Here is a 17,817-nt window from a genome sequence, read left to right as displayed (position 1 = left end):
AAAAGGCATTGTGACGAAAATGGGGAGACGTCTCACGAATTGTTATATTTCCACAAGACTTCGAGTACTGCCATTACTGGATCAGATCCATGGTCCAGCCAACTCAGTATTCCATCTCCAACACTGGTCACAGAAGGCTTGGGTACATCATGTAATAACTATCTTCTAGACATCCATCCTCCTGATTAGGGATGGACCGTCCAAGGTTTTCAACTTTCTCTTCTCCATTCCTAATTTTCCCTTTAGTAACTCTTTAGTGGACCTGTACTATAAAATGTAGCTAAACCTTCTTAAATGTATTGCTGATTTTTGCCTGTAGAATGTCCTGTTGGACTGGTCTCCTCCAGACTGTATGCTCACTGTGGTCAGGGAATATGTCATATATTGTTATATTGTACACTTCCAAGGGCTTATTACAGTGCTCTGCATACAGTAAGCACTCAATAAATATGACTGACTGACTGACTGTGAAATGGAGGACTTGGAAACCAAAGCACAGGAGTTCTGGGGCTAAGTCTCTAGACTGTAAACTCTTTTTTCAATGGCATTTGTTAAGTGCTTACTATGTGCCCAGCACTGTTCTAAGCACTGGGGTAGATACAAGCTAATCAAGTTGGTTACAATCCAGGTCCCAGATGGGGCTCATAGTCTTAATGCCCATTTTACAGATGAGGTAACTGAGTCACACAGAAGTAAAGTGACTTGCCCAAGGTCTGACTGCAGACAAGTGGCTTAGCTGGGATTAGAACACAGACTCATTCGATCGTATTTATTGAGCACTTACTGTGTGCAGAGCACTGTACTTAGAAATGCTTGGGAAGTACAATTCAGCAACAGAGACAATCCCTGTCCACAATGGGCTTACAGATCCTCCTGACTCTCAGGCCTGTGCTGTGGTCAGTAGGCTACAAGCTCACTGTAAGCATGGACCATGTCTTCCAACTCTGTGGTATTGGTAAATGATTAAAAAATACATAGAAAAGCACTTAGTATCCAGTAAGCACTCAATAAATACTTGATTCATTCATTCATTCAATTGTATTTATTGAGCACTTACTGTGTGCAGAGCACTGTACTAAGCTCTTGGGAAGTACAAGTTGGCAGCATATAGAGATGGTCCCTACCCAACAGTGGGCTCACAGTCTAGAAGATGATGATGATCATATCAACTCTATGTACTGCACTTTCCCAAGTGCTTAGTGCAGTGCTCTACACACAGCAAGCACTGCCTAAATGTCATTGATTGATTGACATTGTCACTAATGCCACCTATTTTCCCCCCAGCCAGCCCCAGGCCTTTAACTCTACAGCTGGTGAGGTGGACTTGGGGTGACACAGAAAGGCAAAGTCTACTCCAAGAGTTACAGTGGGGGTCCATTGCTGTGGTGTGCATATGGAGTGGATTTCAAGGAGGTGGGGTGGAATGAAACAGGTGGGCTGAAAGGTAATGAGTTCAGGATGCAAAAGGCTGGAGACCTCCTGGATGGGATGCATTAAGGCATGTTCAGGGTTGGGAGTGGAATGGGACTATAGTCTTTTTGCTTTTTTTAATTGTATTTGTTAAGTGTTTTCTATGTCTCAGGCACTGTACTAAGCACTGAGATATACGTTAATCACATTGGACGCAGTCATGGTCCCAAGTGTGTCTCACAGTCTTAATCCCCATTTTACAGATGAGGTATCTGAGGCATAGAGAAGCAAATGACTTGCCTAAGGTCATGCAGTAGATAAGTGGTGGAGCTGGAATTCGAACTCAGGTCCACGGACTCCCAGGATAGTGCTCTTTCCATTAGACCACTGCTTCGCCAGTTCCACTGCATGGGGTTCAAAGTTAACTACAGAAGATCCAAAGGTTGTGAAAAAATCAGTCATCTCATAAGTACTTAGAGGTATTTTATCCTTGATGACAAGCATCGCTGAAACAGTATATTCCATCTGTACCTTCAAATATACAGATGAGCACATTTCCTTCACCTACACCCCAATTTTGTCTTTCCCACTTTATAGAACACTGGGGAAGTTATAGCAGTTTGTCCACAGACAGTCCTGTCCGGAGCAGAGGAGAGACTAAGTAATAATAATAATAATGTTGGTATTTGTTAAGCACTTACTATGTGCCAAGCACTGTTCTAAGCACTAGGGGAGATACAGGGTTATCAGATTGTCCCACGTGGGGCTCACAGTCTTCATCCCCATTTTACAGATGAGGGAACTGAGGAGCAGAGAAGTTAAGTGACTTGCCCAAAGTCACACAGCTGACATGTCAGGGAGTCAGGATTAGAACCCATGACCTCTGACTCCCAAGCCCGGGCTTTCACCGCTAAGCTATGATGCTTCTCTAAGCCTGAAGCTCAATCAATCAATCAGTCATTGGTATTTATTGAATGCTTACTGTGTGCAGAGCACTGCATTAAGTGCTTGCGAGAATACAATACAAGAGTTGGTCAACACGTTCCCTGCCCTCAAGATGCTTAGTCTAGATGAACCAGCCCCTCCAAACAAAGCTAGTAGTCAAATGTATTTATTTAATGAAGCAGCAGGGCGTAGTAGAAAGAGCATGGGTTTGGGAGTCAGAGGACCTGGGTTCTAATCCCAGTTCTGCCACATGTCTGCTGTGTGACCTTGGGCAAGTCACTTAACTTCTCTGTGCCTCAGTTACTTCATCTGCCAAATGGAGATTAAGACTCTGAGGCCCATGTGGGACAGGGACTGTGTCCAGCCTGATTACCTTGTACCTACCCCAATGCTTACAACAGAGAAGCAGCGTGGCAGGGTGGAAAGAGCATCGGCTTGGAAGTCAGAGGTCATGGGTTCTAATCCCTGCTCCGCCACTTGTCATCTGTGTGACTTTGGGCAAGTCACTTGACTTCTCTGGGCCTCAGTTACCTCATCTGTAAAATGGGGATTAACACCGTGAGCCCCACATGGGACAACCTGATTACCTTGTATCTTCCCCAGGGCTTAGAACAGTGCTCGGACATAGTAAGCACTTAATAAATGCCATCATTATTATCATTATTAGCAGTGCTTGTGACACAGTAAGCGCTTAACAGATACCACTTTTTTTTATAGTGCAGGACATTGTATTATGGGCTTAGGAGAGTACCATAGAATAAGTAGACACAATCCCTGCCTTCAAGGAGTTTAAAAATCTAGTTGGGGAGACAAACATGAAGATAAGTTACAGGGAAAGGAAGGAACCAAGTATACAGACATGAATATAAGGCTGTGGGGCCCGCTATTTTTTTTAACATTTTACTTTTACTACTTTTGAATCATTCATTCATTCACTCATATTTATTGAGCGCTTACTGTGTGCAGAGTACTGTACTAAGCGCTTAAATAATAATGGCATTTGTTAAGCGCTTACTATGTGCCAAGCACTGTTCTAAGCACTGAGGGATACAAGGTAATCAGGTTGTCCCACGTGGGATTCACAGTCTTAATCCCCGTTTTACAGATGAGGTAACTGAGGCAAAGAGAAACCAAGTGATTTGTCCAAAGTCACACAGCTGACAATTGGCAGAGCCGGTATTAGAACCCATGAGCTCTGACTCCCAAGTCCGTGCTCTTTCCACTGAAACACGCTGCTTTCAGTGTGTCACCTTGTAATCTCGTTGAGCTTTCTTCTGTACATCTGCCCATTCTTTCTGAAGAATGTGAACTCAGGCTTAACTATTGCACCAGGCTCCTCTCTGACCTCCCTGCCTCCTGTCTCTCCCCTGTCCAGTCCATTCATCACTCTGCTGCCTAGATCATTTTTCAGCAAAACTGTTCAGTCCTCATTTCCCCACTAGTCAAAAACCTCCAGTGGTTGCCCATCCACCACCGCTTCAAAAAGAAATCCTTTTCCATCAGAATGAAGGCAATCAGCTTTCCCTTTCCTACCTTACTTCACAGGTCTCCTACTACAACCCAACCCACAAACTTGGCTCCTCTATTACCAACCTATCCCCGGGACCTCTATCTCATCCATCTCACTGCCGATACTATTCATCCTTCTGGCCTGGAACTCCCTCCTTCTTCAAATCTGACAATCTACCACTCTTCCCTCCTTCAAGTCCCTCTTAAAATCACATCCCTTTCAGGAGGCCTTCCATGACTAGGCCCTCATTTCCCCTACTCCCTCTCCCTTCTGTGCTGCCTACACCCTGGGTCTGAACCTCTTAAGCACTTGATATCTACCCCGAGCCTGATCCCAACTGCAATTATGTATATATTCTTAAACTTTGCCATCTTCTCCATCCATAATTTATTTTAGTGTCTGTCTCTCCCTCTTGTCTGTAAGCTCTCTGTGGGCCAAGATCTGATCTACCAACTTTATTGTATTGTCTTCTTTCAAGTGCTAGTATTCATTCATTCAGTTGTATTTTTTGAGCACTTACTGTGTTAGACACTGTACTAAGCCTTTGGGTGCCTACAATATAACAGCAAATAGACACATTCTGTGCCCACAACAAACTTATAGTTTAGAGTCAAGCTTAGTACTTCTACATAGTAAGCGTGCAATACAAAGGACCTGAGTTCTAATTTCAGCTCTGCCACGTATCTTCTCTGTGACCTTGGGCAAGTAGCATAACTTCTCTGTGCCTCAGTTACCTCATTTATAAAATGAGGATTAAGACTGAGAGCCCTATGTGGGAAATGGATGGTGTCCAACTTGATTAGTTTGTATCTACCCCAATGCTTAGTACAGTGCCTAACACATAGTAAGTGCTTAACAAACACCATAATAAATCAATAAAAAGCATTGCTTGATTGGTTGATTGACTGAAGTGCCTGAATTAACACCCGTGAGATTCTCCCTAGCACTTACTATGGCATTCCTCATATTAGAGTAATTAATAAAATGCTTATACTGGCTTAAATGGACATAGACAAGTACGTGGCCAGTGAAAAGAAATGGTGCAAAGCAACTAAGTGGGAATATTTTGTATCATCTGCATACTGTGAATGCAGTGCCCAATAGAAGTCTCTTTAAGTTATGATGTTCTTCCTTCTAAATGAATTCTGTTTGAAGGGATTTCCAAAATGAAAAATGTTAAAGCTGAGCAATCTTCATAGTAGGTGATATTATATAGAATTCCACCATTGCATTTTGACAGGGTCCTCAATGTCTCTTTATCCTTTCCAGGTTTCAGACAGCTTGGTCATATATCAGGAGGAGTTTTTTCCAGAAAGCAAATTCCAAAGAATGTTACGGTCCAAGTTCTTTGCAGGGAACTTTTAACTTCTTTTACTTCATAAATGATAGATCATGGGATACTATTAGAATAATTTCACCCAGAGGGAGGTTTTTGTAAGAAACCTTTCAGTTAATCAATGGAATGTAATAACTACTTACTCATTCCAGAGCACTGTACTAGTCACTTGGGAGAGTACAATAGAGCAGACAGAATCCCTGACATCAAGGGGTGTCTGATTTAGCAGGATAGGCAGACACTCAAATAAATTACAGGTGGGATGTAGAGCAAGTTTGCTGTGGGCAAGGGATGTGTCTACCAGTGCTATTGTTTTGTAATAATAATGATGGTATTTAAATGCTTACTACATGTGAAACACTGTTCTAAGCATTGGGGGGATACAAAGTGATTAGGTTGTCCCACGTGGGGCTCACAATCTTAATCCCCATTTTACAGATGAGGTAACTGAGGCACAGAGAAGTTAAGTGACTTGCCCCAGGTCACACAGCTGACAAGTGGTGGAGCTGGGAATCAAACCCATGAGCTCTGACTTCCAAGTTCGTGCTCTTTCCACTGAGCCACTCTGCTTCAATAATCTTAATGGTACTTATTAAGCACTTACTATATGCCAAGCACTGTTCTAAGTGCTAGGGGAGATGTAAGGTAATCAGGTTTTCCCACTTGGGGCTCACAGTCTTAATCCCCATTTTACAGATGAGGTTACTGAGGCACAGAGAAGTTAAGTGACTTGCCCAAAGTCACACAGCTGACAAGTTGTGGAGCCGGGATTAGAACCCACGACTTCTGACTCCCAAACCCGGGCTCTTTCCTCTGAGCCACACGGCTTTGTACTCTTCCAAGTGCTTAGTACAGTGCTCTACCCGTAGTAAGCACTCAGTAAATCCCACTGATTGATAAGTGCTATGAGGGGAGGAGATGGGGTAAGCACCTCAGTTCTAAATGGGATGAGGACTAGAATGCACAGGTGATCAAGAAGCACTGAAGAGACAGTGGGGAGGAACAAAGTTTGGAGATGAGTGTCTCCCATCTCCCCCAAAACCTTGCACCCCAACTTCCTTCCTTGTTCCCCATACAGTGCTGGACCTGGATCCCGCAGAAACACTCACACAACCACCCAAGTGGCAAGACAGGACCAACTACACTGAGGTCCTGGAATACAGTCAGACCACTGGCATAGAAGTGATGCTCATTACATCACACCTACGCCAGGTAGGGTGTGAGAGGAGAATGGACCACAACAGGGTACCTGAAAAGCTGCTATATAGTGCCCAGAAATGGAGACCTGAGGTACAGAGTGATCAGAAGAAAAGCTTTAAAGACACAACTAGTAATGTGACAAAGAAGCTGGCATTTGCGGGGTGGCAGCAGCAGAATGCAGGGCAGTCTGGAATGCAGCAATCAGAAATTGGGTGGGAGTTTTGGAGTGCAGGCATTGAGATCTTAACAACAAGGAAGAAAAATCCAAACAGCATCAGGCACAGAAATGACAATGGACAGTGCTCTGCACACAGTAAGAGCTCAATAAATATGATTGAATGAGTGAATGAGTGAATGATTGAACATCTTTTACATGCACAGGAGGCAGAAGGGACTATAAATCGTGTCTTGCTGTTATCAGTTTGACAACCCAGTAAATCAGTAATATTTACTGAGTTCTTGCTCTGTGCAGTGCACTGTAATAAGCACATGGGAGAGTACAACTTGTCTCCACCCCAACACTCAATAAAGTGCCTGTCACAAAGTAAGCACTTAAAAATACCACAGTTACAGTGATGTAAGCAGACATGATCACTGTTCTCAAGGATCTTACTTACGCTGATAAAATCTCATTGTTGGGATCATCATCTTTGAGTATGAAGGACAGCTCTATATACTTTATTTCTGAAAAATTAGATGGCTTTCGTTGATAATTATCACATTCTTAATCTTTACAGCAATATGGAAGGCTATATATCAGTGGAACACTAAAGTACTGCCACAACCTGTGAGATACTCAGATATTTTCTAAATATCTTCTGTTAAATGGATGTCTCCTTTCAGAAAAATAAAGTAGAACTCTGATGATTCTAGCTCTTAATGTAGCATAGCTATGTTCATTCCAGTAATACTTGTGCCAGTTGGGGATACTTTATGTGAAACTCTTCTTAAAGCAAAGAGGAAATTATTTCTGCAAATTGAAAACACATGGTGTTTTTTAAGCGCAGAATGATAAAACCAATAAAATTTCCAAATAATAGAGCATTTTGAGACAGTCCTTTATCGGGTGACTTTTGAAAGATCTGAACAATGACTGGTTATTGTCTGACTTCTTTTTGAGCCAAGTTGAAGGAATAGTTTTAAAGTTTTTAATTGCCTTTCAATCCCACATGGCTTTGCTTAGTGGTCGCACACTATAAAGTTAATGCTTGTCACATGGCCTTTGATTCTTTTTCCTCATGGTTGGAATGGAAAAACGAAGCAATAAGCCTCAAAATAAGTATGAAAAACAATGGCTCCATCACAGAGATAATGATTCTCACTCAGCATAGGAAAAGAATCAAAGATTAACGAGGGAAAATGAGTCTTGGGAAAGAGGGAGACAGTGGGGCTCAAATAATCAACTCTGGTTTGTGAGGGTCCATTTTGGGCAGAAATCAGGGCTCCCTGCCAGGAAACGTTTCAGAGGAGCAGCGAGGCCTAGTGGACTTTGTCTCAAGCTTTTTCAGGGCACATGTCCTCCAAGAGGCCTTCCCTGACTAAACCCCCCTTTCCCCTTCCCCCCAGCTCCCTTCTGTATCACCCTGACTTGCTCCCGTTCTTCATCCCCACTCCCAGAGCACTTATGTACACATCTGCAATTTATTTATTTATATTAATGTCTGTCTCTCCCTCTAGACTGCAAGCTTGTTGTGGACCAGGAATGTGTCCACTTATTCTTGTGTTGTACTCTTCCAAGTGCTTTGTACAGTGCTCTGCACACAGAAAATGCTCAGTAAATACAGGTGAATGAATAAATGAATGAATGAATGGACAGAGCCCGGGGCTGGGAGTTCTTCCAACTAGGAAGGATTAGGAAAGATTAGGGTTCGAATCCCAGTTCCACCACTTTGCTGTGTGACCTTGGGTGAGTCCTTCACTTCTCTGTTCCTCCATTACCTCATCTGTAAAATGGGATTAAGACTGTGAGCCTCATGTGGGACAGGACCTTTGTCCACTCCAATTAGCTTGTATTTACCCAAGCATTTGGTACAGTGCCTGGCATATAGTAAGTACTTAACAAATACCATAAAAAAGGATAGACTCCATCAATCCATCAATGGTATTCATTAAGTGTGTACTGAGTGCAGAGCACTATGCTAAGCACTTGGCAGTGTAATAGAGTTGTTAGTCATGATTCCAGCCCACAAGGCAGTTACGTTCTATGGGGAGTGCTGTGAGCCCATTGTTGGGTAGGGACCGTCTCTATATGGTGCCAACTTGTACTTCCCAAGCACTTAGTACAGTGCTCTGCACACAGTATTCAATAAATACGATTGAATGAATGATGAGGATAATAAATAAATAATAATGGCATTTATTAATGCCATTAATATTGCAAAATAATATTGGCAGTAATATTGCCAAATAATAATGGCTCTCCATCACCTCGCCCCCTCCTACCTCACCTCCCTTCTCTCCTTCTACAGCCCAGTCCGCACCCTCCGCTCCTCCACCGCTGATCTCCTCACCGTACCTCGCTCTCGCCTGTCCCGCCATCGACCCCCGGCCCACATCATCCCCCCGGCCTGGAATGCCCTCCCTCTGCCCATCCGCCAAGCTAGCTCTCTTCCTCCCTTCAAGGCCCTGCTGAGAGCTCACCTCCTCCAGGAGGCCTTCCCAGACTGAGGCCCTTCCTTCCTCTCCCCCTCGTCCCCCCTCCATCCCCCCCATCTTACCTCCTTCCCTTCCCCACAGCACCTGTATATATGTATATATGTTTGTACATATTTTTTACTCTATTTTATTTGTACATATCTATTCTATTTATTTTATTTTGTTAGTATGTTTGGTTTTGTTCTCTGTCTCCCCCTTCTAGACTGTGAGCCCACTGTTGGGTAGGGACTGTCTCTATATGTTGCCAATTTGTACTTCCCAAGCGCTTAGTACAGTGCTCTGCACATAGTAAGCGCTCAATAAATACGATTGATGATGATGATGATGATTATTAAGCACTTACTATGTGCAAAGCACTGTTCTAAGCGCTGGGGAGGTTACAAGGTGATCAGGTTAACCCACGGGAGCTCACAGCCTTCACCCTCATTTTACAGATGAGGTAACTGAGGCACAGAGGAGTTAAGTAACTTGCCCAAAGTCACACAGATGACAAGTGGCGGAGCTGGGATTTGAACCCATGACCTCTGACTCCAAAGCCGGTGCTCTTTCCACAGAGTCACGCTGGGACAAACACAATACATAGAAATGGCAACTGACAGGTGTTTGGCTCCGTAGCAATACCCACTTGACACATTGACCCTTGCCTTCTGCAGCACTGCCAAGATCTCCTTACCTCCCTCTAGAGCTGCAGAGAGGAGCACAAGTACCCTGGACCGCCCCCCATCCCCAGCATCTCAGGACTCCGAGCTTTCTCATTATCCCACTCCCCAGAAGTGCAGTCAGTTCAGCCCTATTTCCAGAGCACAGTGGCCTGACTGCCTTTCCCAGCCCAGAATACCTTGGGCCTGCCAAGGAGAGTGGGGTGGCCTCTGGGGCTTTCGCTGAGATGGGAAACTATACCACCCCAGTCCCAGTTTGGGGGAGCTCCAAGGGTTTCCCTAAACTGGGATGGAGCTTCTTCATGGGCAGAGTGTGCTGCCAGCTCACCAGTATATCTCAAGATGCCCTGGGGCTCAGACACTGCAAATTCTAGCTCTAAATAATAATCATAATTGTGGTATTTGTTGAATTCTCACTATGTGCCAAGCACTGTATTAAGCGATGGGGTATGACCAAATCGGGTTGGACAGAGTCCCTGTACCACATGGGGCTCAGAATTTTAATCCCCATTTTACAGATGAGGGAACTGAGGCCCAGAGAAGTGAAGTACTTGCCCAAGGCCACACAGCAGGCAAGTGGCAGAGGCAGGATTAGAACCCCTGCCCTTCTGACTCTGGGGCCCATGTTCTGTCCCCATGCCATGCTGCTTCCACTCGCTGAGGTGTGGACAGGAAACTGCACCACCCATAGTAGCTGAAACTAATTGAGTCTCAGTTCTTCCCCAGCACCTTCCCCAGAGAAGGGTCCAGGTACTAGAGGCAAGTGAGGGTATGCTCTGGGTAAGGCTACCAAGTAGCAATTCTGCCCAGACCGCACCCTCCGCTCCTCTGCCGCTAACCTCCTCACTGTACCTTGTTCTCGCCTGTCCCACCATCGACCCCCGGCCCACGTCCTCCCCCTGGCCTGGAATGTCCTCCCTCCACACATTAGCCAAGCTAGCTCTCTTCCTCCCTTCAAAGCCCTACTGCGAGCTCACCTCCTCCAGGAGGCCTTCCCAGACTGAGCCCCCTTTCTCCTCTCCTCCTCCCATCCCCCCTGCCCTACCTCCTTCCCCTCCCCACAGCACCTGTATATAAGTTTGTACAGATTTATTACTCTATTTTACTTGTACATATTTACTATTCTATTTATTTTGTTAATGATGTACATTTAGCTTTAATTCTATTTGTTCTGTCAACCTGACCCCTGTCCACATATTTTGTTTTGCTGTCTGTCTCCCCCTTCTAGACTGTGAGCCCGTTGTTAGGTAGGGACCGTGTCTATATGTTGCCAACTTGTACTTCCCAAGCGCTTAGTACAGTGCTCTGCACAGAGTTAGTGCTCAGTAAATATGATTGAATGAATGAATGCACTGAGGGTAGAACCAGCACATGATTACCCTCCCCAACTTCTCCCCACTTCACTCCTTGGCGACCCATAGGGGAGCTCAAGAAGGGCTTGAGTAGGACTCAACCAGACTTGAGAATGACATGAGACTCAGTTAACAGGACTCAAAGAAGAGAGTGAAAAGAGAGACTTTGGGATATAAAAATGGAAATTTTGGTGTGTGCTGAAAGAAGTTGTCAGGAGGCTACACCCTGGAGGAGAATGGCTTGAAGAGCAGTGTGACCTAATGGAAAGAGCACGGGCCTAATGGAAAGAGCACGGGCCTAATACCAGAGGTCCTCAGTTCTAATTCCGGTTCCACAACTTGCCTGCTGCGTGACCTTAGGCAAAATACTTAATTTCTCTGCGTCAGTGTCCTCACTTGTAAAATGGGGATTCAATACCTGTTCCCCCCCGACCTTAGACTGTGAGTCCCAGGAGGGACTGTGTCTGATCTGATTATCTTGAATCTAATCTGGTGTTTTGTACAGTGCTTGGCTTGTTATAAGTGCTTAACAAATACCACACACCCCCAAAAAAGAAACGTTCCTGCTACTACCCATCACAGGACAGGCACAGTTCTTAAACACCTGGGCTATCAACCAATCAATTTATTTAATAAGTGCTTACTATGTGCAAAACACTGTACTAAGCACTTGGAAAAGTACAATGCAACAGAATTAGCAGATACGTTCCTTGCCCATAACAAGCTTATACTCTATAGTGGGAGACAGACACTAATATGAATAAATAAGTAATTTATAAGATATAATGTAAAGATATGTACATAAGTGCTCTGGGGTTTGGGATGGGGTAAATATCAAATGTCCAAAGGTCACAGATCCAAGTGCATAGACAATGCAGAAGGGGCACGAGCCAGGGAAAAGTGGGTTTAATAGGAGAAGGCCTCTTGGAGGAGATGTAACCTTAATAATGTTTGAAGGTGGAGAGTGGTGGTCTGACATATATGGAGTGGGAGGGAATTCCAGGCTAGGGGTCTGGGATGTGGGAAAGGGGTCAGCAGTGAGATAGATGAGATTGGGGCACAGTGAGTAAGCAGGTGGTAGAGGAGCAGAGTGTGTGGGCTGGGCTGTAGTAGGTCAGTGAGATGAGGTAGGATGGGGCAACATGATTGATTGCTCTAAAGTCAGTGGTAAAGAGTTTCTGTTTGATGTGGAGGTGGATGGGCCACCACTAGAGGTTCTTGAGGAACGGGGAGACACAGACTGAATGTTTCCATGGGTTCTTCATGGGTCCCATGCACTTGGTACAGTATTCTGCTCACAGTAAACACTCAGTGAATACTCCTGATTGAGTCCTTTGGTTCTTTTGAATCGGTCAATCAGTCAATCAATTATTGGTACCTGTTGTGTGCAGAACACAGTACTAAGAGCTTGGGAAAGTATAATATAATTGGCGGATGCGATCCCTGCCCACAGGGAGCTTACAGTCCACAGGGGGAAACAGGCATTAAAATAAATGACAGATAGGGGAAATAGCTGAGCATGATGTTGTGTACATGAGTGTTGTGTTGGTGAGGTGAATATCAAAGTGCTAAAAAATTATGAGAAGCCTCAGCCCACTTTCCAATTGAACCATACTCTGTTGCAACGTGCTGAGTTGAAGTTACAAACAACTGAAAAAATACTAATTTGGAAAGGAATTGTAATCCCGATCCAAGGAGGTGCAAAGGGAAACGGCATAATTGATTCAGATATAACATTCTCCCCAAACTCCCTGCAGTTTAAGCTGGAGGATTTTGAAATGTTTGCATCTCTGTTTCTCAGGCAAAAAGAGGACCATGAGTTGACAAAAATTCCCTAGCCCTAAAAGGAATATCTTCCCTTAGAGAAGTGGAGTCCAGCTGGGAGTCCCATGTGCACCCAGCAGTCAGTCAGTCAATCAATCATATTTTTTGAGTGCCTACTGTGTGCAGAACATTGTACTAAGAGCTTGAGAGTGTACAATACAACAGTAAATGGGCACATTACCTGTACACAAGCTTACAGTTTAGAGGGGGAAAGGCAAAGCATCTGTACCTCCTTCTTGAGTGACTTTCTATAAAATGGCTTAGAATATGATCACAGCCCCATCTTGGTGCCTGGCAGAAATAACAAGAAACAACAATAACTGAGGACACATTTTCTATCTATCGTGTATGTCCAAGACAATACTCCTGACTTCTCGAGCATGTTTTATTTCAGGATGATTCATCCCTAAAATCCTACATCATCTTTAGTAAACGATGACTTACAGCTAAACATGCGGCTATATCGGGGGTGAAATGCTGCAGCTGTTTTTCGTTCTTAACAGTATTTCACAACAGTTTGGAACATGAACTGTGAAAGGAAAGCAGTGGCCAACACCTTAAGAAATGAGACACATCGTCCTACATATGGTAGGATGACAGTGGGACACATGGAGTGATTTTCATGTTATAGGTTCCATTCCTCAGAGACCTACAACGTATTTAGCATAATGCATTAAAGGAAGTAGTATGTCCTACTTGAAAAAGGAATAGGACTGGGAGTTAGAAGGCCTGGATTTGAAGCCCGGCTCTGCCACTTGCTCATGGTATGACCTTAGACAAGTCACTCAACTTCTTGTACCTTGGTTTCTTCATCTGTAAAATGGGGAGAATAGACTCGTTCTTCCTCCCTCCCTCTTAGACCATGAGCTCCAAGTGCGACATGGACTGTGTCCAACATGATGTGTTGTATCCAACAGCTATGCCCAACACTCTACCCGAGTATATAGTACAGAACTTGGCACACAGTAAGCACTTAAGAAATGCCACTGTTATTATTATTAGAGTAAGCACTCAAGAAATACTGTTGACCAATTAAAGCCAGGGTATGCAAGCACTTGGACAAGTGAGGGGAGGAAATGGCAGATCTAGGAAATATTCTGGAAGCAAATCCAACATGATTTTGCAATAGATTAATTGCAAGAGTTGAGAGAGAGTAAGGAATCAAAGTTGAGGGCTTCAGAAATGGAAAGGATGATGGTGGTATCAGATATGATGAGAAACTAAGGGGAGGTTACAATTTAGAAGCAGAGGTGAGAAGTTAGGTTTCAAGCTTGAGGCTCCAGCAGGATCTCCATACAGAGATGTTCTGCCTCTAGGTGATTCCATTGACAGGAATGTACTCTCAGATAAAAACATCATGTCCAGTGTAAAAGGATAATAGCCCATTTACTTTTTAACAGCTTCAACTCATCTCAATGCATTATTTAATAGGAGATATTAGTAGAATGAATACAGTTAAAAAGCAGCCAATATGGAATTGCATCAGAAGAACAAATTAAGCTTTTGGCCATTAACACCTGAGCTTTGTGAAACTGTGATTTTGGAGTTTGCTTGAAAGAAAGATGCCTACATGTTGCAGAAGTTTTGCAAATTGAAGCTCCCAAGGCTGAGTTTGAAAGGATCATGAAGTCAAACAATAGTTTTGTCCTCAACACTTCTGGAAGCTCATGATAGGTAATAGTTTTTGGTAGGAAAGACTGGTTGGTAGAATAATTCTAGTATTTATTAAGTAATTGCTAAGCACTGTACTAAGCCCTGGGGTAGATACAAGATAATCAGGTCAGACACAATCCCTGTCCCACATAGGACTCACAGTCTAAGGGGGAGAGAGAACAGGTATCTTATCCCCATTTAACAGATGAGGAAATTGAAACAAATAAATTTAATTGTCTGCTTAAGGTCATCCAGCAGGCAAGTAATGGAGCAGGGATTAGGCTTCCTATTTTCATCACCAGTATCATATTATCCAAATTAGTTCTGTCCAGAAAAATGATGTCATTGGTCCTTCCGTTCCTTTGACAGGAAAAATTCCTGTTTCTGGCACTGGATTCTTCTCAGAGGCAAAATGAATAAAGCACACAGTAACCCTTGGAGACTGATCCAAGAGGCTGCCCCTAATGCTTCACTTCCTCTGGAGAGAATATCAAGTAATTAAGGAAGAAAACAAATAGCATGAAAACCTAATAGGTGAAAAATAAAAACCTTACAAGTAAAAAATGCCCTGGAGTAGAAGGGTGAAAAAGTTCATTCCCACAACACTGGCATTTAATTCACATGCCACCAAAAAACCTACCTTTTGGAACTAGCAGTTGTGTGACAATTGTTGTATACCCTGTAGATTGCCTTGATTAGACAGATATTAGGCATTTATGGAGGCTAATAACTCTACCATCAGAGCAGATTTGCTTGTTGAGGCCGAGTCCACCAGTCCCTACTAAACAAGTATCTTCCCTAGCACCATGACAGGATGAGGGAAATGATAGAGTTGATCGGTTAGTTAGCTAGATAGTTAATTATGGTATCCATGCTACTGAGGAGACTCTATTTCATCCTGCCTTCCACCACCCCAGTGGGAAATAGAAAAACACCCACAACATGAGACTTCCACAAAACCCCAGGAAGACTAGTGGCTGCTGTTGTGGTTGCCGTGGCTATGGGTGTGCCCTTAACTCTGAGCCGCAAGGAGCCATACATTCTGCTCCTCTAGCCACAGTGCCCTATTGCTCTGTTTTTGTTTTCATGTTGTCTTAGTGTTTTGTTTCGTCCCTCCTTATATGTCTGTCACCAGTCCCTTCTTCCTATTTTTATTTTGAAATTGTGAGTCCCGCGACAGACAGGAACTGTCACTAATTCCCCCTTCTGTTTTTACATTCCCAGCACTTAGTACTTAATAAATACTATTATTATTACTATGCATTATGTCCAAACTGAGAATTCATTGGATTCATTCATTCAATATTTCTTGAGCAGCTCCTGTGTACAGAACATGGTATTCTGCTTGGAGAGCTGGTCTTTGAGAGTGTGAGCAGCACCACATCCTTCAAGGAGCCACCTGACTCCATCAGGGTCAAGTTCAGCCATGACCACAAGAGCCGCTCACCCTTCCTCAAGCCCAAGGAGAAGCCACAGTCTGATGGAAAAAAATCAAATAGGGTTCCTTCAAATCTGACCCAGCCACTCTAATCATGAAGAAATCATAAGATTATTATAAACTTCAAGGCAACTAAACACTGAGTAGTTGCCGGAACCCAGATATGACTATGGTGAAAATAGGCTTGGTATGTGGCCTACATAAACCACATAGAAAGGTTGGGATGGCCATTACTGCTAGCCCAAGACAGAGCAAAAGGGGAAAAAGCCTCAGGAGTTGCTACAACAGGTATAATTTCATTCTCGGGAAATCTCGGGGAAGAGAAGCAGCGTGGCTCAGTGGAAAGAGCATGGGCTTTGGAGTCAGAGGTTATGGGTTCAAATCCCGGCTCTTCCAATTGTCAGCTGTGTGACTTTGGGCAAGTCACTTAACTTCTCTGTGCCTCAGTTCCCTCATCTGTAAAATGGTGATTAAGACTGTGAGCCCCCTGTGGGACAACTTGATCACCTTGTAACCTCCCCAGCACTTAGAATAGTGTTTTGCACATAGTAAGTGCTTAATAAATGCCATTACTATTATTATTTATTATTATCTCTCCCATAAGGAAAGATAATTTGCTTAGGTAGGTTCTTGTTTGGCGGCTCCACCTAGAGAATAGCAAATCATGGGGGGAAAACTGGAAAAAGAGGAGCTGCTAGTTAATCCCAGAAAAGAAGACCCTCAACTATTTTAAATTGCAGAGAGGGGATTGAGCCCTTGGTAGGAGACAAAGGAGAAAGGTGTCAAAACCCTATTCAAAACCTAACTCCTTTAGGAAATCTTCCCAGATTCTTCCTTGTTGCCTTGAGGTACTATTTATAACTGAATTAATTAATCATTCATTCAATAGCACTTACTGAGCACTTACTGTGTGCAAAGCACTGTACTAATTTCTTGGGAGACAACAAGACAACAATAAACAGACACATTCCCTGCCCACAACGAGCTTCCAGTCTAGAGGAGGAGACTGATATAAATATAAACAAATCAATTACAGATATTTACTTAAGTGCTGTGGGGCTGGAATGGTGGTTGGGGAGGGGATGAATAAAGGGAGACAAGTTAGGGTGACACAGAAAGGTGTGGGAGAAGAGGAAAGGAACTGAATTCACCAAGGATAGCATTACACAAGTGGGATTGACCCCCATCATTTGGATGTGACTTGCTGGGAATCATATTTCCAGATAGAATATCCAGCCCCCAGCAGTTACTGTGACTTTGCCATCTTCAGCCTGGGTGTTGACTAAAGTTGTTAGTGTGCCATGAAATCCACCTCAGCTCACTGGAAATCCCTTTCTTTCAACGGGACCGCTGCTTGTGAATGTGCCAGAGAAGCAAATCCATTCCCTCCCAACACTGACCTCTTAAGAAGCACATTCTGATGCCCAGCTTGTGACTTTCCTGACCACCCCTTTCCCACAATCTGAGCTCACCCCTGACACCCCAACCCCCCTGTATCATTGAGGGAAAGAAGCCCCTCAACCAGTTCTAACTTGCAGAGAGGAGATTGAGAAGTCCTTGGGACAGGAAACAGGAGAAAGGTGATTCAAAACCTGTCTCCTCTAGAAAGTCTTCCCTGATTCTTCCGTGCTGCCCTGAGATACACAATGTAACTGTGAATGCACTAAGTATCATATGACTCAAGTGGGATCTTTGTGGCCAGGTTCCATTGAGAGCCTTGCTGCTACTACAGCCACAACTTTCTACAGCAGTTCCAGCAGTTTGGGATTCCCACCTTCCAGAGTGGCAAAACTGGGGGCGAAGCAGGGGTAGGATGGGGGTAGGGCAAGTAGTGG

This window comes from Tachyglossus aculeatus, chromosome 7 (assembly GCF_015852505.1).
Source record: "Tachyglossus aculeatus isolate mTacAcu1 chromosome 7, mTacAcu1.pri, whole genome shotgun sequence".
Classification (NCBI taxonomy): domain Eukaryota; kingdom Metazoa; phylum Chordata; class Mammalia; order Monotremata; family Tachyglossidae; genus Tachyglossus; species Tachyglossus aculeatus.
This window is presented reverse-complemented; position numbering follows the sequence as displayed.